This window comes from Carassius gibelio, chromosome A20 (genome assembly GCF_023724105.1).
Source record: "Carassius gibelio isolate Cgi1373 ecotype wild population from Czech Republic chromosome A20, carGib1.2-hapl.c, whole genome shotgun sequence".
Taxonomy (NCBI): Eukaryota; Metazoa; Chordata; class Actinopteri; order Cypriniformes; family Cyprinidae; genus Carassius; species Carassius gibelio.
The window spans coordinates 1,554,650-1,577,149 of NC_068390.1; the positions used below are offsets into that span (position 1 = coordinate 1,554,650).

The following is a 22,500-nucleotide window of genomic DNA, read 5'->3' on the forward strand; positions in this document are numbered from 1 at the left end:
ATACATTTAGTCAAGAATTATAGTTTGGAAAGAGTCTAACTAGTAAAATGTTTAGACGTTATGTGAAAGCTAGTACAAGTATATAAATAAATATAAAGAGACTTACTCATGTTTATGATCTCTGCTGAATAAAGTGCTTCATTCTTTTTTTTCTGAGGAAATCCATTTCTCAAATCCTCAACCACGTCACATCTTTTTGGGGTGAATTATGTGTTATTCCTCTCATCGCGAAGCAAACAGTAAAATAAAAGCACTTGAACAACAGTCTGGCTGCTTTTTCTTCTGTGTGGGCGTATTCAAGCTGCGCTTCAGTTTGAATCTGAATAGAGCGTTCAGCGTGGGGCGTGGTCACATTAGATATAATGAAGGGAGACGTGAAAAAAGCACATCGCCTTGTTTTCATATGGATTACTTTATCACAGAACATTTGTTTTAGGCAGCACTCGTTTAGTTTAAAAGTAGACATGTCAAGCTTTCTATAGATATCTCTCTCATGTCTCTTCGTTGAGTATTCACGGAGTTACAGTTCATTTTAATGACGTGTTTGTAAATGAAGATCAGCGCAGACAAAGGCTGCAGACAGCACATCTTGTTTGTTATCTTTAGAAGTGCACAAAGTTTTGTTGTTATTATGTCTGTATCCAAAAAAAGGAAACCCTTTACTGGGTTACAGTCCGCTTGCTGACTGAGCTGGGATGTTTGCAAGAAGGTCAGGCAGCAGTGTTGCACACAAACTGAGCAGGAGTTGGTCTGTTCTTGTAGTCGTGGCCGAGTGGTTAAGGCGATGGACTAGAAATCCATTGGGGTCTCCCCGCGCAGGTTCGAATCCTGCCGACTACGCTGAAGGCCGTGAGGAAAAGCGTCCATGAATTTTTCAAGGTCCTCCCACTGATTTGCGAAATGTCCAGTCCCTCTTCGATGGACCAACACACCGCTGGTGCTTCTTCTATTCGGGCTCCAGGGGTTAACTCGGGTGAGCCAGTGGCACGCCGTGATCGTATAGTGGTTAGTACTCTGCGTTGTGGCCGCAGCAACCCCGGTTCGAATCCGGGTCACGGCAATACTCTGGCGTTGAGTGTACGGGAAGGTTGCCATTTTTTTACCACCTCATCTTTCTTCTCTATTTTGTTTTTGATGCCTGGCCTGTGCAGGGTGACACCAGACAACTGGGCCTGCCCAGCTAGACGTAGTCGTGGCCGAGAGGTTAAGGCGATGGACGTGAAATCCATTGGGGTCTCCCCGCGCAGGTGCGAACCCTGCCGACTACGGGAAGACTTTGCAGTATTGCTTTAGCTTTCTGTGATGGTAATTGTGCCTTCTATGGTCCTTTGTCCTAACTGCTTCTAGCTTTCATCCCGTGACACCTGCGTCTCTTCTTTGCTCCACAAGAGCCCGGATAGCTCAGTCGGTAGAGCATCAGACTTTTAATCTGAGGGTCCAGGGTTCAAGTCCCTGTTCGGGCGAAGGTCTTTCTTTGGCCTCACCTTGCTATCACTACGGTCCATCTCTTCTGCTGGCTCTGTACTGGAACGGTGTTCCTTCCTGCTCTCGGGTATCAAGGGATCTCCCTTGTGGTTAGTGAAAAACGAACAATGTTAAAACACTTGAACAAGGCAAACATAAAGAACAATGGTGCCTGGAATTTTTGAGAACTGGAGCTTGTAGCCTAGAATTTTTCTTTGTAATTCATGTGAAAATCATCTTGTTTACTCACTTACAGAAAACAATACATTGATTTACATTTTCTAAGACACTTTTTGTTGGTAAAGGTCATATGAGAGTAGGCGTCAACTATCATGAATGTCATTATGATTTACACCTGAGAAGACAAAGCCCTGCATAATGAGCTGCATAAAGAGCCGCTCAGTCAGCTGTTGTCACTGAGAGGGAGGTGTTACAAGAAAGAACGTGAGAACAAAATAAATGTATATCATTTTAAGTTTGTAGTTTATTTAGAATATATTTAATTATCCCACAACATAATTTAATATGGGGGAGCAGTTAAACAGTTTATTAGGAACAATCAAAGCTGACTTTCAAACTAATTTTATTTTTGCATTATTACTCCAGTCACACAATCCTCAAGAAATCCTTTTAACAATCTGAATTTCTAAAAAACAACAACAACAAAAAAAAACATTTATTGTTATCATTATTATTAATGTTGAAAATAGCAGAGGACATTTTTCAGGTTTTTTAGGGGGTAAATTAAAAGAACACCATTTTTTGTTACATTTGTTACAGTTACATGTATTTGTTACATTTATATTATTTACATCAAGCTTTTGAATGGTATAGTTTTGTATATTGTTATTGGAACTTCATAATATTTAACTTAATTATACATTTAGTCAAGAATTATAGTTTGGAAAGAGTCTAACTAGTAAAATGTTTAGACGTTATGTGAAAGCTAGTACAAGTATATAAATAAATATAAAGAGACTTACTCATGTTTATGATCTCTGCTGAATAAAGTGCTTCATTCTTTTTTTTCTGAGGAAATCCATTTCTCAAATCCTCAACCACGTCACATCTTTTTGGGGTGAATTATGTGTTATTCCTCTCATCGCGAAGCAAACAGTAAAATAAAAGCACTTGAACAACAGTCTGGCTGCTTTTTCTTCTGTGTGGGCGTATTCAAGCTGCGCTTCAGTTTGAATCTGAATAGAGCGTTCAGCGTGGGGCGTGGTCACATTAGATATAATGAAGGGAGACGTGAAAAAAGCACATCGCCTTGTTTTCATATGGATTACTTTATCACAGAACATTTGTTTTAGGCAGCACTCGTTTAGTTTAAAAGTAGACATGTCAAGCTTTCTATAGATATCTCTCTCATGTCTCTTCGTTGAGTATTCACGGAGTTACAGTTCATTTTAATGACGTGTTTGTAAATGAAGATCAGCGCAGACAAAGGCTGCAGACAGCACATCTTGTTTGTTATCTTTAGAAGTGCACAAAGTTTTGTTGTTATTATGTCTGTATCCAAAAAAAGGAAACCCTTTACTGGGTTACAGTCCGCTTGCTGACTGAGCTGGGATGTTTGCAAGAAGGTCAGGCAGCAGTGTTGCACACAAACTGAGCAGGAGTTGGTCTGTTCTTGTAGTCGTGGCCGAGTGGTTAAGGCGATGGACTAGAAATCCATTGGGGTCTCCCCGCGCAGGTTCGAATCCTGCCGACTACGCTGAAGGCCGTGAGGAAAAGCGTCCATGAATTTTTCAAGGTCCTCCCACTGATTTGCGAAATGTCCAGTCCCTCTTCGATGGACCAACACACCGCTGGTGCTTCTTCTATTCGGGCTCCAGGGGTTAACTCGGGTGAGCCAGTGGCACGCCGTGATCGTATAGTGGTTAGTACTCTGCGTTGTAGCCGCAGCAACGCCGGTTCGAATCCGAGTCACGGCAATACTCTGGCGTTGAGTGTACGGGAAGGTTGCCATTTTTTTTACCACCTCATCTTTCTTCTCTATTTTGTTTTTGATGCCTGGCCTGTGCAGGGTGACACCAGACAACTGGGCCTGCCCAGCTAGACGTAGTCGTGGCCGAGAGGTTAAGGCGATGGACGTGAAATCCATTGGGGTCTCCCCGCGCAGGTTCGAACCCTGCTGACTACGGGAGGGCTTTGCAGTTTTGCTTTAGCTTTCTGTGATGGTAATTGTGCCTTCTATGGTCCTTTGTCCTAACTGCTTCTAGCTTTCATCCCGTGACACCTGCGTCTCTTCTTTGCTCCACAAGAGCCCGGATAGCTCAGTCGGTAGAGCATCAGACTTTTAATCTGAGGGTCCAGGGTTCAAGTCCCTGTTCGGGCGAAGGTCTTTCTTTGACCTCACCTTGCTATCACTACGGTCCATCTCTTCTGCTGGCTCTGTACTGGAACGGTGTTCCTTCCTGCTCTCGGGTATCAAGGGATCTCCCTTGTGGTTAGTGAAAAACGAACAATGTTAAAACACTTGAACAAGGCAAACATAAAGAACAATGGTGCCTGGAATTTTTGAGAACTGGAGCTTGTAGCCTAGAATTTTTCTTTGTAATTCATGTGAAAATCATCTTGTTTACTCACTTACAGAAAACAATACATTGATTTACATTTTCTAAGACACTTTTTGTTGGTAAAGGTCATATGAGAGTAGGCGTCAACTATCATGAATGTCATTATGATTTACACCTGAGAAGACAAAGCCCTGCATAATGAGCTGCATAAAGAGCCGCTCAGTCAGCTGTTGTCACTGAGAGGGAGGTGTTACAAGAAAGAACGTGAGAACAAAATAAATGTATATCATTTTAAGTTTGTAGTTTATTTAGAATATATTTAATTATCCCACAACATAATTTAATATGGGGGAGCAGTTAAACAGTTTATTAGGAACAATCAAAGCTGACTTTCAAACTAATTTTATTTTTGCATTATTACTCCAGTCACACAATCCTCAAGAAATCCTTTTAACAATCTGAATTTCTAAAAAACAACAACAACAAAAAAAACATTTATTGTTATCATTATTATTAATGTTGAAAATAGCAGAGGACATTTTTCAGGTTTTTTAGGGGGTAAATTAAAAGAACACCATTTTTTGTTACATTTGTTACAGTTACATGTATTTGTTACATTTCTATTATTTACATCAAGCTTTTGAATGGTATAGTTTTGTATATTGTTATTGGAACTTCATAATATTTAACTTAATTATACATTTAGTCAAGAATTATAGTTTGGAAAGAGTCTAACTAGTAAAATGTTTAGACGTTATGTGAAAGCTAGTACAAGTATATAAATAAATATAAAGAGACTTACTCATGTTTATGATCTCTGCTGAATAAAGTGCTTCATTCTTTTTTTTCTGAGGAAATCCATTTCTCAAATCCTCAACCACGTCACATCTTTTTGGGGTGAATTATGTGTTATTCCTCTCATCGCGAAGCAAACAGTAAAATAAAAGCACTTGAACAACAGTCTGGCTGCTTTTTCTTCTGTGTGGGCGTATTCAAGCTGCGCTTCAGTTTGAATCTGAATAGAGCGTTCAGCGTGGGGCGTGGTCACATTAGATATAATGAAGGGAGACGTGAAAAAAGCACATCGCCTTGTTTTCATATGGATTACTTTATCACAGAACATTTGTTTTAGGCAGCACTCGTTTAGTTTAAAAGTAGACATGTCAAGCTTTCTATAGATATCTCTCTCATGTCTCTTCGTTGAGTATTCACGGAGTTACAGTTCATTTTAATGACGTGTTTGTAAATAAAGATCAGCGCAGACAAAGGCTGCAGACAGCACATCTTGTTTGTTATCTTTAGAAGTGCACAAAGTTTTGTTGTTATTATGTCTGTATCCAAAAAAAGGAAACCCTTTACTGGGTTACAGTCCGCTTGCTGACTGAGCTGGGATGTTTGCAAGAAGGTCAGGCAGCAGTGTTGCACACAAACTGAGCAGGAGTTGGTCTGTTCTTGTAGTCGTGGCCGAGTGGTTAAGGTGATGGACTAGAAATCCATTGGGGTCTCCCCGCGCAGGTTCAAATCCTGCCGACTACGCTGTTTGCTGAAGGCCGTGAGGAAAAGCGTCCATGAATTTTTCAAGGTCCTCCCACTGATTTGCGAAATGTCCAGTCCCTCTTCGATGGACCAACACACCGCTGGTGCTTCTTCTATTCGGGCTCCAGGGGTTAACTCGGGTGAGCCAGTGGCACGCCGTGATCGTATAGTGGTTAGTACTCTGCGTTGTGGCCGCAGCAACCCCGGTTCGAATCCGGGTCACGGCAATACTCTGGCGTTGAGTGTACGGGAAGGTTGGCATTTTTTTACCACCTCATCTTTCTTCTCTATTTTGTTTTTGATGCCTGGCCTGTGCAGGGTGACACCAGACAACTGGGCCTGCCCAGCTAGACGTAGTCGTGGCCGAGAGGTTAAGGCGATGGACGTGAAATCCATTGGGGTCTCCCCGCGCAGGTGCGAACCCTGCCGACTACGGGAAGACTTTGCAGTATTGCTTTAGCTTTCTGTGATGGTAATTGTGCCTTCTATGGTCCTTTGTCCTAACTGCTTCTAGCTTTCATCCCGTGACACCTGCGTCTCTTCTTTGCTCCACAAGAGCCCGGATAGCTCAGTCGGTAGAGCATCAGACTTTTAATCTGAGGGTCCAGGGTTCAAGTCCCTGTTCGGGCGAAGGTCTTTCTTTGGCCTCACCTTGCTATCACTATGGTCCATCTCTTCTGCTGGCTCTGTACGGGAACGGTGTTCCTTCCTGCTCTCGGGTATCAAGGGATCTCCCTTGTGGTTAGTGAAAAACGAACAATGTTAAAACACTTGAACAAGGCAAACATAAAGAACAATGGTGCCTGGAATTTTTGAGAACTGGAGCTTGTAGCCTAGAATTTTTCTTTGTAATTCATGTGAAAATCATCTTGTTTACTAACTTACAGAAAACAATACATTGATTTATATTTTCTAAGACACTTTTTGTTGGTAAAGGTCATATGAGAGTAGGCGTCAACTATCATGAATGTCATTATGATTTACACCTGAGAAGACAAAGCCCTGCATAATGAGCTGCATAAAGAGCCGCTCAGTCAGCTGTTGTCACTGAGAGGGAGGTGTTACAAGAAAGAACGTGAGAACAAAATAAATGTATATCATTTTAAGTTTGTAGTTTATTTAGAATATATTTAATTATCCCACAACATAATTTAATATGGGGGAGCAGTTAAACAGTTTATTAGGAACAATCAAAGCTGACTTTCAAACTAATTTTATTTTTGCATTATTACTCCAGTCACACAATCCTCAAGAAATCCTTTTAACAATCTGAATTTCTAAAAAACAACAACAACAAAAAAAACATTTATTGTTATCATTATTATTAATGTTGAAAATAGCAGAGGACATTTTTCAGGTTTTTTAGGGGGTAAATTAAAAGAACACCATTTTTTGTTACATTTGTTACAGTTACATGTATTTGTTACATTTATATTATTTACATCAAGCTTTTGAATGGTATAGTTTTGTATATTGTTATTGGAACTTCATAATATTTAACTTAATTATACATTTAGTCAAGAATTATAGTTTGGAAAGAGTCTAACTAGTAAAATGTTTAGACGTTATGTGAAAGCTAGTACAAGTATATAAATAAATATAAAGAGACTTACTCATGTTTATGATCTCTGCTGAATAAAGTGCTTCATTCTTTTTTTTCTGAGGAAATCCATTTCTCAAATCCTCAACCACGTCACATCTTTTTGGGGTGAATTATGTGTTATTCCTCTCATCGCGAAGCAAACAGTAAAATAAAAGCACTTGAACAACAGTCTGGCTGCTTTTTCTTCTGTGTGGGCGTATTCAAGCTGCGCTTCAGTTTGAATCTGAATAGAGCGTTCAGCGTGGGGCGTGGTCACATTAGATATAATGAAGGGAGACGTGAAAAAAGCACATCAAAGAGTCTATCAGAGCTGTGTGCACTGAAACATGAGCTGAATTCCTCAGGAAGTCATAAATCAGTTCTAGTGCCACAGGAATCAAGCAAGATAACCAACCAACCAACTTGTTCACACAACAGCTTTCAACATTAACACCAATAGAACAATTATTAACAATTTTAATTCGAAGAAGAGATTGTCAAATTTATTGTTCGTGATTGAAATGCAACGCTGGACATCACATGTAAACCCAGGAGATCAAGTTAAATACTTGCATTGACTCCCCCCCCCCCCCCAGCAAGTGAAACCAGACTGAAATTCCTAAGGGGGAAGGGCTTTGAACCTTTGTCTTCACAGAAAAGTCCTTTGCCAGAGAATGGCAAAGAAACCCTTTTTATACATTATATATGGACCAGAATGAACTCAAAAAAGACTTATGAATGAATCATTCCATTGCTTAACTCCATATTCATTTACGTGTAACCCACACATTTGACTATCATGTATAATCACTTATTGTGTATGTCTTTTGATAACTATAGGATACCTAGTCATGTCTAGTATTGAAATAATCGCATTTTCTTGCTTGATATTGTCCTGACAATCATTTATTTGTAAAATATATCATAATCATGTTATAGGAATCATGTCCAAAATTAGACCCTGTGAGGCAAGAACCACATGCTTGGTAAGATAAACAAATGATTTATGATACCCACCCCAAGAACATATCTGATTGGTCAAGGCAACATTTGAGGGGTGGCCAACAAGGAAGTTTTAAATACTTTGGATCCCATGAAATTTTGCTTTTAGTCTGCTTTTAGTTCTAGTCTAGCTGCTGCTATTAGCCATGTCGGCTTTTAGTTCCAGCATTGCTCGTGCTATCAGTCATGCCTGCTCTTAGCTTTTAGCTTGTAGCTTTGCTACCTAGCTTTAGCTTGTAGCATCTAGCCATGCAGTAGTCATCATTGTTCTTTGAGCGCGGTTCCAGCGTGCCTGCCTGCTGCTACTATGAGAAGGAACACAACCTAGTCTCGTCAAACTTTATTTCTTTTCTTTTCCGTTTGAGAGTTTCGTGTTCTGAGTTAAGTTTTGTAACGTCCATTCAACTTCAACCAGCGAACACGACTCTGCACTTTCAGCCAACGCCCAACAACCACGGGCTTCCCAAGACGTCACTTCAGAGACTGAACTTCCAGCCAATCAACGACCTCGGGATAGCCCTTTCACCGAGGCTCCTTCTTCACAGGAGATGCAAGTAACTTTACCTCCAGACTGTGACCTTTACTGGTGTATCTAATATAATTTTAACCTCATTGAGGAACTCAATGCGAGCGCTAATTACGTGATTGATGGTTGTTCATGTTTATGCAATTTAACGTATTGCTGTTAACTTGGGATTCCATATTTCCATTCTCTTAAACTCATCTTTCCCTAACTTTCGACCTTCCTGCAACTTGTGTGAATGTGTGTGTGCGTGCGTTTATGTGTTAGATTAGTTTATATGTCTTAGATTTATCTAATAAAGCCTTATTCATATTGAAAAGAGAAGTATCTTGTGTTTTGTGCTTACAAGTTAATGTCTTAAACTGTCGATCTTGTTACTGTGCTAATTGATAGTGTTTCACTATAGTTTGGATATTAGTATCCAGCGCAGATTTGATGTTAAACGGCTCGTTCACTGAACCGCAGGCGCGTCTCCGTGAACAGCCGTGAAACAGTGATTCTGTTCAAATTCCCTTTAAAATCTTAAATGATTCCCTTTGAGCTAAATTGACCTGTTTCCCTTACAATATAATGAAGGGAGACGTGAAAAAAGGACATCGCCTTGTTTTCATATGGATTACTTTATCACAGAATATTTGTTTTCGGCAGCACTTGTTTAGTTTAAAAGTAGAAATGTCAAGCTTTCTATAGATATCTCTCTCATGTCTCTTCGTTGAGTATTCACAGAGTTAGAGGTTCATTTTAATGACGTGTTTGTAAATGAAGATCAGCGCAGACAAAGGCTGCAGACAGCACATCTTGTTTGTTATCTTTATTTTATAAGTGCACAAAGTTTTGTTGTTATTATTTTCTGTATCCAAAAAAGGAAACCCTTTATTGGGATACAGTCAGCTTGCTGACTGAGTTGGGTTGTTTGCAAGTAGGTCAGGCAGCAGTGTTGCACACAAACTGAGCAGAAGCTGGTCTGTTCTTGTAGTCGTGGCCGAGTGGTTAAGGCGATGGACTAGAAATCCATTGGGGTCTCCCCGCGCAGGTTCGAATCCTGCCGACTACGCTGTTTGCTGAAGGCCACGAGGAAAAGCGTCCATGAATTTTTCAAGGTCCTCCCACTGATTTGCGAAATGTCCTGTCCCTCTTCGATGGACCAACACGCCGCTGCTGCTTCTGGTATTCGGGCTCCAGGGGTTAACTTGGGTGAGCCAGTGGCACGCCGTGATCGTATAGTGGTTAGTACTCTGCGTTGTGGCCGCAGCAACCCCGGTTCGAATCCGGGTCACGGCAACACTCTGGCGTTGAGAGTACGGGAAGGTTGACATTTTTTTACCACCTCATCTTTCTTCTCTATTTTGTTTTTGACGCTTGGCCTGTGCAGGGAGCCACCAGACAAGGGGGCAGGCAGCCTACCGCTAGACGTAGTCGTGGCCGAGAGGTTAAGGCGATGGACTTGAAATCCATTGGGGTCTCCCCGCGCAGGTTCGAACCCTGCCGACTACGGGAGGGCTTTGCAGTGTTGCTTTAGCTTTCTGTGATGGTAATTGTGCCTTCTGTGGTCCTTTGTCCTAACTGCTTCAAGCTTTCATCCCGTGACACCTGCGTCTCTTCTGGGCAGCTTGTTGTAAAACTGCTGTTATATAAAAGGTGAGATGCCAGTACTCGACAAGAGCCCGGATAGCTCAGTCGGTAGAGCATCAGACTTTTAATCTGAGGGTCCAGGGTTCAAGTCCCTGTTCGGGCGAAGGTCTTTCTTTGGCCTCACCTTGCTATCACTACGGTCCATCTCTTCTGCTGACTCTGTACTGGAACGGTGTTCCTTCCTGCTCCCGGTGATCAGGGGATCTCCCTTGTGGTTAGTGACAAACGAACAATGTTAAATGAACAAGGCCAAAAAATACATAAAGAACAATGGTGCCTGGGATTTTTGAGAACCGGAGCTTGTAGCCTAGAATTTTTCTTTGTAAATTATGTGAAAATCATCTTGTTTACTCACTTACAGAAAACAATACATTGATTTAAATTGTCTAAGACACTTTTTGTTGGTAAAAGTCATATGCGAGTAGGCGTCAACTATCATGATTTACACCTGAGAAGACAAAGCCCTGCATAATGAGCTGCATAAAGAGCCGCTCAGTCAGCTGTTGTCACTGAGAGGGAGGTGTTACAAGAAAGAACGTGAGAACAAAATAAATGTATATAATTTTAAGTTTGGAGTTTATTTAGAATATATTTAATTATCCCACAACATAATTTAATATGGGGGAGCAGTTAAACAGTTTATTAGGAACAATCAAAGCTGACTTTCAAACTAATTTTATTTTTGCATTATTACTCCAGTCACACAATCCTTAAGAAATCCTTTTAACAATCTGAATTTGTAAAAACTAAAAAATAAAAACTTTTATTGTTATCATTATTATTAATGTTGAAAATAGCTGAGAATATTTTTCATGTTTTTTAGGGTGGTAAATTAAAAGAACACCATTTTTTGTTACATTTGTTACAGTTACATGTATTTGTTACATTTATATTATTTACATTAAGCTTTTGAGTGGTATAGTTGTGTATATTGTTATTGAAACTTCATAATATTTAACTTAATTATACATTTAGTCAAGAATTATAGTTTGGAAAAAGTCTAACTAGTAAAATGTTTAGACGTTATGTGAAAACTAGTAAAAGTATATAAATAAATATAAAGAGACTTACTCATGTTTATGATCTCTGCTGAATAAAGTGCTTCATTCTTTTTTTTCTGAGGAAATCCATTTCTCAAATCCTCAACCACGTCACATCTTTTTGGGGTGAATTTTGTGTTATTCCTCTCATCGCGAAGCAAACAGTAAAATAAAAGCACTTGAACAACAGTCTGGCTGCTTTTTCTTCTGTGTGGGCGTATTCAAGCCGCACTTCAGTTTGAATCTGAATAGAGCGTTCAGCGCGGGGGCGTGGTCACATTAGATATAATGAAGGGAGACGTGAAAAAAGGACATCGCCTTGTTTTCATATGGATTACTTTATCACAGAATATTTGTTTTCGGCAGCACTTGTTTAGTTTAAAAGTAGAAATGTCAAGCTTTCTATAGATATCTCTCTCATGTCTCTTCGTTGAGTATTCACAGAGTTAGAGGTTCATTTTAATGACATGTTTGTAAATGAAGATCAGCGCAGACAAAGGCTGCAGACAGCACATCTTGTTTGTTATCTTTATTTTATAAGTGCACAAAGTTTTGTTGTTATTATTTTCTGTATCCAAAAAAGGAAACCCTTTATTGGGTTACAGTCAGCTTGCTGACTGAGCTGGGTTGTTTGCAAGTAGGTCAGGCAGCAGTGTTGCACACAAACTGAGCAGAAGCTGGTCTGTTCTTGTAGTCGTGGCCGAGTGGTTAAGGCGATGGACTAGAAATCCATTGGGGTCTCCCCGCGGAGGTTCGAATCCTGCCGACTATGCTGTTTGTTGAAGGCCACGAGGAAAAGCGTCCATGAATTTTTCAAGGTCCTCCCACTGATTTGCGAAATGTCCTGTCCCTCTTCGATGGACCAACACGCCGCTGCTGCTTCTGGTATTCGGGCTCCAGGGGTTAACTTGGGTGAGCCAGTGGCACGCCGTGATCGTATAGTGGTTAGTACTCTGCGTTGTGGCCGCAGCAACCCCGTTTCGAATCCGGGTCACGGCAACACTCTGGCGTTGAGTGTACGGGAAGGTTGACATTTTTTTACCACCTCATCTTTCTTCTCTATTTTGTTTTTGACGCTTGGCCTGTGCAGGGAGCCACCAGACAAGGGGGCAGGCAGCCTACCGCTAGACGTAGTCGTGGGCGAGAGGTTAAGGCGATGGACTTGAAATCCATTGGGGTCTCCCCGCGCAGGTTCGAACCCTGCCGACTACGGGAGGGCTTTGCAGTGTTGCTTTAGCTTTCTGTGATGGTAATTGTGCCTTCTGTGGTCCTTTGTCCTAACTGCTTCTAGCTTTCATCCCGTGACACCTGCGTCTCTTCTGGGCAGCTTGTTGTAAAACTGCTGTTATATAAAAGGTGAGATGCCAGTACTCGACAAGAGCCCGGATAGCTCAGTCGGTAGAGCATCAGACTTTTAATCTGAGGGTCCAGGTTTCAAGTCCCTGTTCGGGCGAAGGTCTTTCTTTGGCCTCACCTTGCTATCACTACGGTCCATCTCTTCTGCTGACTCTGTACTGGAACGGTGTTCCTTCCTGCTCCCGGTGATCAGGGGATCTCCCTTGTGGTTAGTGACAAACGAACAATGTTAAATGAACAAGGCCAAAAAATACATAAAGAACAATGGTGCCTGGGATTTTTGAGAACCGGAGCTTGTAGCCTAGAATATTTCTTTTGTAAATTATGTGAAAATCATCTTGTTTACTCACTTACAGAAAACAATACATTGATTTAAATTGTCTAAGACACTTTTTGTTGGTAAAAGTCATATGCGAGTAGGCGTCAACTATCATGATTTACACCTGAGAAGACAAAGCCCTGCATAATGAGCTGCATAAAGAGCCGCTCAGTCAGCTGTTGTCACTGAGAGGGAGGTGTTACAAGAAAGAACGTGAGAACAAAATAAATGTATATAATTTTAAGTTTGGAGTTTATTTAGAATATATTTAATTATCCCACAACATAATTTAATATGGGGGAGCAGTTAAACAGTTTATTAGGAACAATCAAAGCTGACTTTCAAACTAATTTTATTTTTGCATTATTACTCCAGTCACACAATCCTTAAGAAATCCTTTTAACAATCTGAATTTGTAAAAAATAAAAATTAAAAACTTTTATTGTTATCATTATTATTAATGTTGAAAACAGCTGAGAATATTTTTCATGTTTTTTAGGGTGGTAAATTAAAAGAACACCATTTTTTGTTACATTTGTTACAGTTACATGTATTTGTTACATTTATATTATTTACATCAAGCTTTTGAGTGGTATAGTTTTGTATATTGTTATTGAAACTTCATAATATTTAACTTAATTATACATTTAGTCAAGAATTATAGTTTGGAAAAAGTCTAACTAGTAAATTGTTTAGACGTTATGTGAAAACTAGTAAAAGTATATAAATAAATATAAAGAGACTTACTCATGTTTATGATCTCTGCTGAATAAAGTGCTTCATTCTTTTTTTTCTGAGGAAATCCATTTCTCAAATCCTCAACCACGTCACATCTTTTTGGGGTGAATTATGTGTTATTCCTCTCATCGCGAAGCAAACAGTAAAATAAAAGCACTTGAACAACAGTCTGGCTGCTTTTTCTTCTGTGTGGGCGTATTCAAGCCGCGCTTCAGTTTGAATCTGAATAGAGCGTTCAGCGCGGGGGCGTGGTCACATTAGATATAATGAAGGGAGACGTGAAAAAAGGACATCGCCTTGTTTTCATATGGATTACTTTATCACAGAATATTTGTTTTCGGCAGCACTTGTTTAGTTTAAAAGTAGAAATGTCAAGCTTTCTATAGATATCTCTCTCATGTCTCTTCGTTGAGTATTCACAGAGTTAGAGGTTCATTTTAATGACGTGTTTGTAAATGAAGATCAGCGCAGACAAAGGCTGCAGACAGCACATCTTGTTTGTTATCTTTATTTTATAAGTGCACAAAGTTTTGTTGTTATTATTTTCTGTATCCAAAAAAGGAAACCCTTTATTGGGTTACAGTCAGCTTGCTGACTGAGCTGGGTTGTTTGCAAGTAGGTCAGGCAGCAGTGTTGCACACAAACTGAGCAGAAGCTGGTCTGTTCTTGTAGTCGTGGCCGAGTGGTTAAGGCGATGGACTAGACATCCATTGGGGTCTCCCCGCGCAGGTTCGAATCCTGCCGACTACGCTGTTTGCTGAAGGCCACGAGGAAAAGCGTCCATGAATTTTTCAAGGTCCTCCCACTGATTTGTGAAATGTCCTGTCCCTATTCGATGGACCAACACGCCGCTGGTGCTTCTGGTATTCGGGCTCCAGGGGTTAACTTGGGTGAGCCAGTGGCATGCCGTGATCGTATAGTGGTTAGTACTCTGCGTTGTGGCCGCAGCAACCCCGGTTCGAATCCGGGTCACGGCAACACTCTGGCGTTGAGTGTACGGGAAGGTTGACATTTTTTTTACCACCTCATCTTTCTTCTCTATTTTGTTTTTGACGCTTGGCCTGTGCAGGGAGCCACCAGACAAGGGGGCAGGCAGCCTACCGCTAGACGTAGTCGTGGCCGAGAGGTTAAGGCGATGGACTTGAAATCCATTGGGGTCTCCCCGCGCAGGTTCGAACCCTGCCGACTACGGGAGGGCTTTGCAGTGTTGCTTTAGCTTTCTGTGATGGTAATTGTGCCTTCTGTGGTCCTTTGTCCTAACTGCTTCTAGCTTTCATCCCGTGACACCTGCGTCTCTTCTGGGCAGCTTGTTGTAAAACTGCTGTTATATAAAAGGTGAGATGCCAGTACTCGACAAGAGCCCGGATAGCTCAGTCGGTAGAGCATCAGACTTTTAATCTGAGGGTCCAGGGTTCAAGTCCCTGTTCGGGCGAAGGTCTTTCTTTGGCCTCACCTTGCTATCACTACGGTCCATCTCTTCTGCTGACTCTGTACTGGAACGGTGTTCCTTCCTGCTCCCGGTGATCAGGGGATCTCCCTTGTGGTTAGTGACAAACGAACAATGTTAAATGAACAAGGCCAAAAAATACATAAAGAACAATGGTGCCTGGGATTTTTGAGAACCGGAGCTTGTAGCCTAGAATTTTTCTTTGTAAATTATGTGAAAATCATCTTGTTTACTCACTTACAGAAAACAATACATTGATTTAAATTTTCTAAGACACTTTTTGTTGGTAAAAGTCATATGCGAGTAGGCGTCAACTATCATGATTTACACCTGAGAAGACAAAGCCCTGCATAATGAGCTGCATAAAGAGCCGCTCAGTCAGCTGTTGTCACTGAGAGGGAGGTGTTACAAGAAAGAACGTGAGAACAAAATAAATGTATATAATTTTAAGTTTGGAGTTTATTTAGAATATATTTAATTATCCCACAACATAATTTAATATGGGGGAGCAGTTAAACAGTTTATTAGGAACAATCAAAGCTGACTTTCAAACTAATTTTATTTTTCCATTATTACTCCAGTCACACAATCCTTAAGAAATCCTTTTAACAATCTGAATTTGTAAAAAATAAAAAATAAAAACTTTTATTGTTATCATTATTATTAATGTTGAAAATAGCTGAGAATATTTTTCATGTTTTTTAGGGTGGTAAATTAAAAGAACACCATTTTTTGTTACATTTGTTACAGTTACATGTATTTGTTACATTTATATTATTTACATTAAGCTTTTGAGTGGTATAGTTTTGTATATTGTTATTGAAACTTCATAATATTTAACTTAATTATACATTTAGTCAAGAATTATAGTTTGGAAAAAGTCTAACTAGTAAAATGTTTAGACGTTATGTGAAAACTAGTAAAAGTATATAAATAAATATAAAGAGACTTACTCATGTTTATGATCTCTGCTGAATAAAGTGCTTCATTCTTTTTTTTCTGAGGAAATCCATTTCTCAAATCCTCAACCACGTCACATCTTTTTGGGGTGAATTTTGTGTTATTCCTCTCATAGCGAAGCAAACAGTAAAATAAAAGCACTTGAACAACAGTCTGGCTGCTTTTTCTTCTGTGTGGGCGTATTCAAGCCGCACTTCAGTTTGAATCTGAATAGAGCGTTCAGCGCGGGGGCGTGGTCACATTAGATATAATGAAGGGAGACGTGAAAAAAGGACATCGCCTTGTTTTCATATGGATTACTTTATCACAGAATATTTGTTTTCGGCAGCACTTGTTTAGTTTAAAAGTAGAAATGTCAAGCTTTCTATAGATATCTCTCTCATGTCTCTTCGTTGAGTATTCACAGAGTTAGAGGTTCATTTTAATGACGTGTTTGTAAATGAAGATCAGCGCAGACAAAGGCTGCAGACAGCACATCTTGTTTGTTATCTTTATTTTATAAGTGCACAAAGTTTTGTTGTTATTATTTTCTGTATCCAAAAAAGGAAACCCTTTATTGGGTTACAGTCAGCTTGCTGACTGAGCTGGGTTGTTTGCAAGTAGGTCAGGCAGCAGTGTTGCACACAAACTGAGCAGAAGCTGGTCTGTTCTTGTAGTCGTGGCCGAGTGGTTAAGGCGATGGACTAGAAATCCATTGGGGTCTCCCCGCGCAGGTTAGAATCCTGCCGACTACGCTGTTTGCTGAAGGCCACGAGGAAAAGCGTCCATGAATTTTTCAAGGTCCTCCCACTGATTTGCGAAATGTCCTGTCCCTCTTCGATGGACCAACACGCCGCTGGTGCTTCTGGTATTCGGGCTCCAGGGGTTAACTTGGGTGAGCCATTGGCACGCCGTGATCGTATAGTGGTTAGTACTCTGCGTTGTGGCCGCAGCAACCCCGGTTCGAATCCGGGTCACGGCAACACTCTGGCGTTGAGTGTACGGGAAGGTTGACATTTTTTTACCACCTCATCTTTCTTCTCTATTTTGTTTTTGACGCTTGGCCTGTGCAGGGAGCCACCAGACAAGGGGGCAGGCAGCCTACCGCTAGACGTAGTCGTGGCCGAGAGGTTAAGGCGATGGACTTGAAATCCATTGGGGTCTCCCCGCGCAGGTTCGAACCCTGCCGACTACGGGAGGGCTTTGCAGTGTTGCTTTAGCTTTCTGTGATGGTAATTGTGCCTTCTGTGGTCCTTTGTCCTAACTGCTTCTAGCTTTCATCCCGTGACACCTGCGTCTCTTCTGGGCAGCTTGTTGTAAAACTGCTGTTATATAAAAGGTGAGATGCCAGTACTCGACAAGAGCCCGGATAGCTCAGTCGGTAGAGCATCAGACTTTTAATCTGAGGGTCCAGGGTTCAAGTCCCTGTTCCGGCGAAGGTCTTTCTTTGGCCTCACCTTGCTATCACTACGGTCCATCTCTTCTGCTGACTCTGTACTGGAACGGTGTTCCTTCCTGCTCCCGGTGATCAGGGGATCTCCCTTGTGGTTAGTGACAAACGAACAATGTTAAATGAACAAGGCCAAAAAATACATAAAGAACAATGGTGCCTGGGATTTTTGAGAACCGGAGCTTGTAGCCTAGAATTTTTCTTTGTAAATTATGTGAAAATCATCTTGTTTACTCACTTACAGAAAACAATACATTGATTTAAATTTTCTAAGACACTTTTTGTTGGTAAAAGTCATATGCGAGTAGGCGTCAACTATCATGATTTACACCTGAGAAGACAAAGCCCTGCATAATGAGCTGCATAAAGAGCCGCTCAGTCAGCTGTTGTCACTGAGAGGGAGGTGTTACAAGAAAGAACGTGAGAACAAAATAAATGTATATAATTTTAAGTTTGGAGTTTATTTAGAATATATTTAATTATCCCACAACATAATTTAATATGGGGGAGCAGTTAAACAGTTTATTAGGAACAATCAAAGCTGACTTTCAAACTAATTTTATTTTTCCATTATTACTCCAGTCACACAATCCTTAAGAAATCCTTTTAACAATCTGAATTTGTAAAAAATAAAAAATAAAAACTTTTATTGTTATCATTATTATTAATGTTGAAAATAGCTGAGAATATTTTTCATGTTTTTTAGGGTGGTAAATTAAAAGAACACCATTTTTTGTTACATTTGTTACAGTTACATGTATTTGTTACATTTATATTATTTACATTAAGCTTTTGAGTGGTATAGTTTTGTATATTGTTATTGAAACTTCATAATATTTAACTTAATTATACATTTAGTCAAGAATTATAGTTTGGAAAAAGTCTAACTAGTAAAATGTTTAGACGTTATGTGAAAACTAGTAAAAGTATATAAATAAATATAAAGAGACTTACTCATGTTTATGATCTCTGCTGAATAAAGTGCTTCATTCTTTTTTTTCTGAGGAAATCCATTTCTCAAATCCTCAACCACGTCACATCTTTTTGGGGTGAATTTTGTGTTATTCCTCTCATAGCGAAGCAAACAGTAAAATAAAAGCACTTGAACAACAGTCTGGCTGCTTTTTCTTCTGTGTGGGCGTATTCAAGCCGCACTTCAGTTTGAATCTGAATAGAGCGTTCAGCGCGGGGGCGTGGTCACATTAGATATAATGAAGGGAGACGTGAAAAAAGGACATCGCCTTGTTTTCATATGGATTACTTTATCACAGAATATTTGTTTTCGGCAGCACTTGTTTAGTTTAAAAGTAGAAATGTCAAGCTTTCTATAGATATCTCTCTCATGTCTCTTCGTTGAGTATTCACAGAGTTAGAGGTTCATTTTAATGACGTGTTTGTAAATGAAGATCAGCGCAGACAAAGGCTGCAGACAGCACATCTTGTTTGTTATCTTTATTTTATAAGTGCACAAAGTTTTGTTGTTATTATTTTCTGTATCCAAAAAAGGAAACCCTTTATTGGGTTACAGTCAGCTTGCTGACTGAGCTGGGTTGTTTGCAAGTAGGTCAGGCAGCAGTGTTGCACACAAACTGAGCAGAAGCTGGTCTGTTCTTGTAGTCGTGGCCGAGTGGTTAAGGCGATGGACTAGAAATCCATTGGGGTCTCCCCGCGCAGGTTAGAATCCTGCCGACTACGCTGTTTGCTGAAGGCCACGAGGAAAAGCGTCCATGAATTTTTCAAGGTCCTCCCACTGATTTGCGAAATGTCCTGTCCCTCTTCGATGGACCAACACGCCGCTGGTGCTTCTGGTATTCGGGCTCCAGGGGTTAACTTGGGTGAGCCATTGGCACGCCGTGATCGTATAGTGGTTAGTACTCTGCGTTGTGGCCGCAGCAACCCCGGTTCGAATCCGGGTCACGGCAACACTCTGGCGTTGAGTGTACGGGAAGGTTGACATTTTTTTACCACCTCATCTTTCTTCTCTATTTTGTTTTTGACGCTTGGCCTGTGCAGGGAGCCACCAGACAAGGGGGCAGGCAGCCTACCGCTAGACGTAGTCGTGGCCGAGAGGTTAAGGCGATGGACTTGAAATCCATTGGGGTCTCCCCGCGCAGGTTCGAACCCTGCCGACTACGGGAGGGCTTTGCAGTGTTGCTTTAGCTTTCTGTGATGGTAATTGTGCCTTCTGTGGTCCTTTGTCCTAACTGCTTCTAGCTTTCATCCCGTGACACCTGCGTCTCTTCTGGGCAGCTTGTTGTAAAACTGCTGTTATATAAAAGGTGAGATGCCAGTACTCGACAAGAGCCCGGATAGCTCAGTCGGTAGAGCATCAGACTTTTAATCTGAGGGTCCAGGGTTCAAGTCCCTGTTCCGGCGAAGGTCTTTCTTTGGCCTCACCTTGCTATCACTACGGTCCATCTCTTCTGCTGACTCTGTACTGGAACGGTGTTCCTTCCTGCTCCCGGTGATCAGGGGATCTCCCTTGTGGTTAGTGACAAACGAACAATGTTAAATGAACAAGGCCAAAAAATACATAAAGAACAATGGTGCCTGGGATTTTTGAGAACCGGAGCTTGTAGCCTAGAATTTTTCTTTGTAAATTATGTGAAAATCATCTTGTTTACTCACTTACAGAAAACAATACATTGATTTAAATTTTCTAAGACACTTTTTGTTGGTAAAAGTCATATGCGAGTAGGCGTCAACTATCATGATTTACACCTGAGAAGACAAAGCCCTGCATAATGAGCTGCATAAAGAGCCGCTCAGTCAGCTGTTGTCACTGAGAGGGAGGTGTTACAAGAAAGAACGTGAGAACAAAATAAATGTATATAATTTTAAGTTTGGAGTTTATTTAGAATATATTTAATTATCCCACAACATAATTTAATATGGGGGAGCAGTTAAACAGTTTATTAGGAACAATCAAAGCTGACTTTCAAACTAATTTTATTTTTGCATTATTACTCCAGTCACACAATCCTTAAGAAATCCTTTTAACAATCTGAATTTGTAAAAAATAAAAAATAAAAACTTTTATTGTTATCATTATTATTAATGTTGAAAATAGCTGAGAATATTTTTCATGTTTTTTAGGGTGGTAAATTAAAAGAACACCATTTTTTGTTACATTTGTTACAGTTACATGTATTTGTAACATTTATATTATTTACATTAAGCTTTTGAGTGGTATAGTTTTGTATATTGTTATTGAAACTTCATAATATTTAACTTAATTATACATTTAGTCAAGAATTATAGTTTGGAAAAAGTCTAACTAGTAAAATGTTTAGACGTTATGTGAAAACTAGTAAAAGTATATAAATAAATATAAAGAGACTTACTCATGTTTATGATCTCTGCTGAATAAAGTGCTTCATTCTTTTTTTTCTGAGGAAATCCATTTCTCAAATCCTCAACCACGTCACATCTTTTTGCGGTGAATTTTGTGTTATTCCTCTCATCGCGAAGCAAACAGTAAAATAAAAGCACTTGAACAACAGTCTGGCTGCTTTTTCTTCTGTGTGGGCGTATTCAAGCCGCGCTTCAGTTTGAATCTGAATAGAGCGTTCAGCGCGGGGGCGTGGTCACATTAGATATAATGAAGGGAGATGTGAAAAAAGTTATATTATTTACATTAAGCTTTTGAGTGGTATAGTTTTGTATATTGTTATTGAAACTTCATAATATTTAACTTAATTATACATTTAGTCAAGAATTATAGTTTGGAAAAAGTCTAACTAGTAAAATGTTTAGACGTTATGTGAAAACTAGTAAAAGTATATAAATAAATATAAAGAGACTTACTCATGTTTATGATCTCTGCTGAATAAAGTGCTTCATTCTTTTTTTTCTGAGGAAATCCATTTCTCAAATCCTCAACCACGTCACATCTTTTTGCGGTGAATTTTGTGTTATTCCTCTCATCGCGAAGCAAACAGTAAAATAAAAGCACTTGAACAACAGTCTGGCTGCTTTTTCTTCTGTGTGGGCGTATTCAAGCCGCGCTTCAGTTTGAATCTGAATAGAGCGTTCAGCGCGGGGGCGTGGTCACATTAGATATAATGAAGGGAGACGTGAAAAAAGGACATCGCCTTGTTTTCATATGGATTACTTTATCACAGAATATTTGTTTTCGGCAGCACTTGTTTAGTTTAAAAGTAGAAATGTCAAGCTTTCTATAGATATCTCTCTCATGTCTCTTCGTTGAGTATTCACAGAGTTAGAGGTTCATTTTAATGACGTGTTTGTAAATGAAGATCAGCGCAGACAAAGGCTGCAGACAGCACATCTTGTTTGTTATCTTTATTTTATAAGTGCACAAAGTTTTGTTGTTATTATTTTCTGTATCCAAAAAAGGAAACCCTTTATTGGGTTACAGTCAGCTTGCTGACTGAGCTGGGTTGTTTGCAAGTAGGTCAGGCAGCAGTGTTGCACACAAACTGAGCAGAAGCTGGTCTGTTCTTGTAGTCGTGGCCGAGTGGTTAAGGCGATGGACTAGAAATCCATTGGGGTCTCCCCGCGCAGGTTAGAATCCTGCCGACTACGCTGTTTGCTGAAGGCCACGAGGAAAAGCGTCCATGAATTTTTCAAGGTCCTCCCACTGATTTGCGAAATGTCCTGTCCCTCTTCAATGGACCAACACGCCGCTGGTGCTTCTGGTATTCGGGCTCCAGGGGTTAACTTGGGTGAGCCATTGGCACGCCGTGATCGTATAGTGGTTAGTACTCTGCGTTGTGGCCGCAGCAACCCCGGTTCGAATCCAGGTCACGGCAACACTCTGGCGTTGAGTGTACGGGAAGGTTGACATTTTTTTACCACCTCATCTTTCTTCTCTATTTTGTTTTTGACGCTTGGCCTGTGCAGGGAGCCACCAGACAAGGGGGCAGGCAGCCTACCGCTAGACGTAGTCGTGGCCGAGAGGTTAAGGCGATGGACTTGAAATCCATT

The 22,500-nt window shown here is 40.3% G+C and overlaps 20 non-coding genes across 20 annotated transcripts in view; all 20 read left to right on the forward strand.

Annotated features, from left to right (window-relative positions):
• Nucleotides 1-758: 758 nt before the first annotated feature.
• On the forward strand, nucleotides 759-840 carry trnas-aga (transfer RNA serine (anticodon AGA)). The gene has a single exon. It is a non-coding gene; the product is annotated as a tRNA-Ser (tRNA).
• Nucleotides 841-988: 148 nt separating this feature from the next.
• trnah-gug (transfer RNA histidin (anticodon GUG)) lies at nucleotides 989-1,060 on the forward strand. Its single transcript has one exon. It is a non-coding gene; the product is annotated as a tRNA-His (tRNA).
• Nucleotides 1,061-1,390: 330 nt separating this feature from the next.
• On the forward strand, nucleotides 1,391-1,463 carry trnak-uuu (transfer RNA lysine (anticodon UUU)). Its single transcript has one exon. It is a non-coding gene; the product is annotated as a tRNA-Lys (tRNA).
• Nucleotides 1,464-3,099: 1,636 nt separating this feature from the next.
• On the forward strand, nucleotides 3,100-3,181 carry trnas-aga (transfer RNA serine (anticodon AGA)). Its single transcript has one exon. It is a non-coding gene; the product is annotated as a tRNA-Ser (tRNA).
• Nucleotides 3,182-3,732: 551 nt separating this feature from the next.
• trnak-uuu (transfer RNA lysine (anticodon UUU)) lies at nucleotides 3,733-3,805 on the forward strand. Its single transcript has one exon. It is a non-coding gene; the product is annotated as a tRNA-Lys (tRNA).
• A 1,635-nt stretch (nucleotides 3,806-5,440) lies between these two features.
• Nucleotides 5,441-5,522, forward strand: trnas-aga (transfer RNA serine (anticodon AGA)). The gene has a single exon. It is a non-coding gene; the product is annotated as a tRNA-Ser (tRNA).
• A 155-nt stretch (nucleotides 5,523-5,677) lies between these two features.
• trnah-gug (transfer RNA histidin (anticodon GUG)) lies at nucleotides 5,678-5,749 on the forward strand. The gene has a single exon. It is a non-coding gene; the product is annotated as a tRNA-His (tRNA).
• A 330-nt stretch (nucleotides 5,750-6,079) lies between these two features.
• Nucleotides 6,080-6,152, forward strand: trnak-uuu (transfer RNA lysine (anticodon UUU)). The gene has a single exon. It is a non-coding gene; the product is annotated as a tRNA-Lys (tRNA).
• Nucleotides 6,153-9,601: 3,449 nt separating this feature from the next.
• On the forward strand, nucleotides 9,602-9,683 carry trnas-aga (transfer RNA serine (anticodon AGA)). Its single transcript has one exon. It is a non-coding gene; the product is annotated as a tRNA-Ser (tRNA).
• A 155-nt stretch (nucleotides 9,684-9,838) lies between these two features.
• On the forward strand, nucleotides 9,839-9,910 carry trnah-gug (transfer RNA histidin (anticodon GUG)). Its single transcript has one exon. It is a non-coding gene; the product is annotated as a tRNA-His (tRNA).
• Nucleotides 9,911-10,041: 131 nt separating this feature from the next.
• On the forward strand, nucleotides 10,042-10,123 carry trnas-uga (transfer RNA serine (anticodon UGA)). Its single transcript has one exon. It is a non-coding gene; the product is annotated as a tRNA-Ser (tRNA).
• A 168-nt stretch (nucleotides 10,124-10,291) lies between these two features.
• On the forward strand, nucleotides 10,292-10,364 carry trnak-uuu (transfer RNA lysine (anticodon UUU)). The gene has a single exon. It is a non-coding gene; the product is annotated as a tRNA-Lys (tRNA).
• Nucleotides 10,365-14,619: 4,255 nt separating this feature from the next.
• On the forward strand, nucleotides 14,620-14,691 carry trnah-gug (transfer RNA histidin (anticodon GUG)). The gene has a single exon. It is a non-coding gene; the product is annotated as a tRNA-His (tRNA).
• Nucleotides 14,692-14,823: 132 nt separating this feature from the next.
• trnas-uga (transfer RNA serine (anticodon UGA)) lies at nucleotides 14,824-14,905 on the forward strand. Its single transcript has one exon. It is a non-coding gene; the product is annotated as a tRNA-Ser (tRNA).
• Nucleotides 14,906-15,073: 168 nt separating this feature from the next.
• trnak-uuu (transfer RNA lysine (anticodon UUU)) lies at nucleotides 15,074-15,146 on the forward strand. Its single transcript has one exon. It is a non-coding gene; the product is annotated as a tRNA-Lys (tRNA).
• A 1,864-nt stretch (nucleotides 15,147-17,010) lies between these two features.
• trnah-gug (transfer RNA histidin (anticodon GUG)) lies at nucleotides 17,011-17,082 on the forward strand. Its single transcript has one exon. It is a non-coding gene; the product is annotated as a tRNA-His (tRNA).
• A 131-nt stretch (nucleotides 17,083-17,213) lies between these two features.
• trnas-uga (transfer RNA serine (anticodon UGA)) lies at nucleotides 17,214-17,295 on the forward strand. The gene has a single exon. It is a non-coding gene; the product is annotated as a tRNA-Ser (tRNA).
• Nucleotides 17,296-19,400: 2,105 nt separating this feature from the next.
• On the forward strand, nucleotides 19,401-19,472 carry trnah-gug (transfer RNA histidin (anticodon GUG)). Its single transcript has one exon. It is a non-coding gene; the product is annotated as a tRNA-His (tRNA).
• A 131-nt stretch (nucleotides 19,473-19,603) lies between these two features.
• Nucleotides 19,604-19,685, forward strand: trnas-uga (transfer RNA serine (anticodon UGA)). The gene has a single exon. It is a non-coding gene; the product is annotated as a tRNA-Ser (tRNA).
• A 2,771-nt stretch (nucleotides 19,686-22,456) lies between these two features.
• The window catches only part of trnas-uga (transfer RNA serine (anticodon UGA)), an 82-nt gene continuing 38 nt past the window's right edge, over nucleotides 22,457-22,500 (forward strand). The window contains exon 1 of the tRNA in view: nucleotides 22,457-22,500. This exon is cut by the window's right edge and continues 38 nt beyond it. This is a non-coding gene — a tRNA (tRNA-Ser).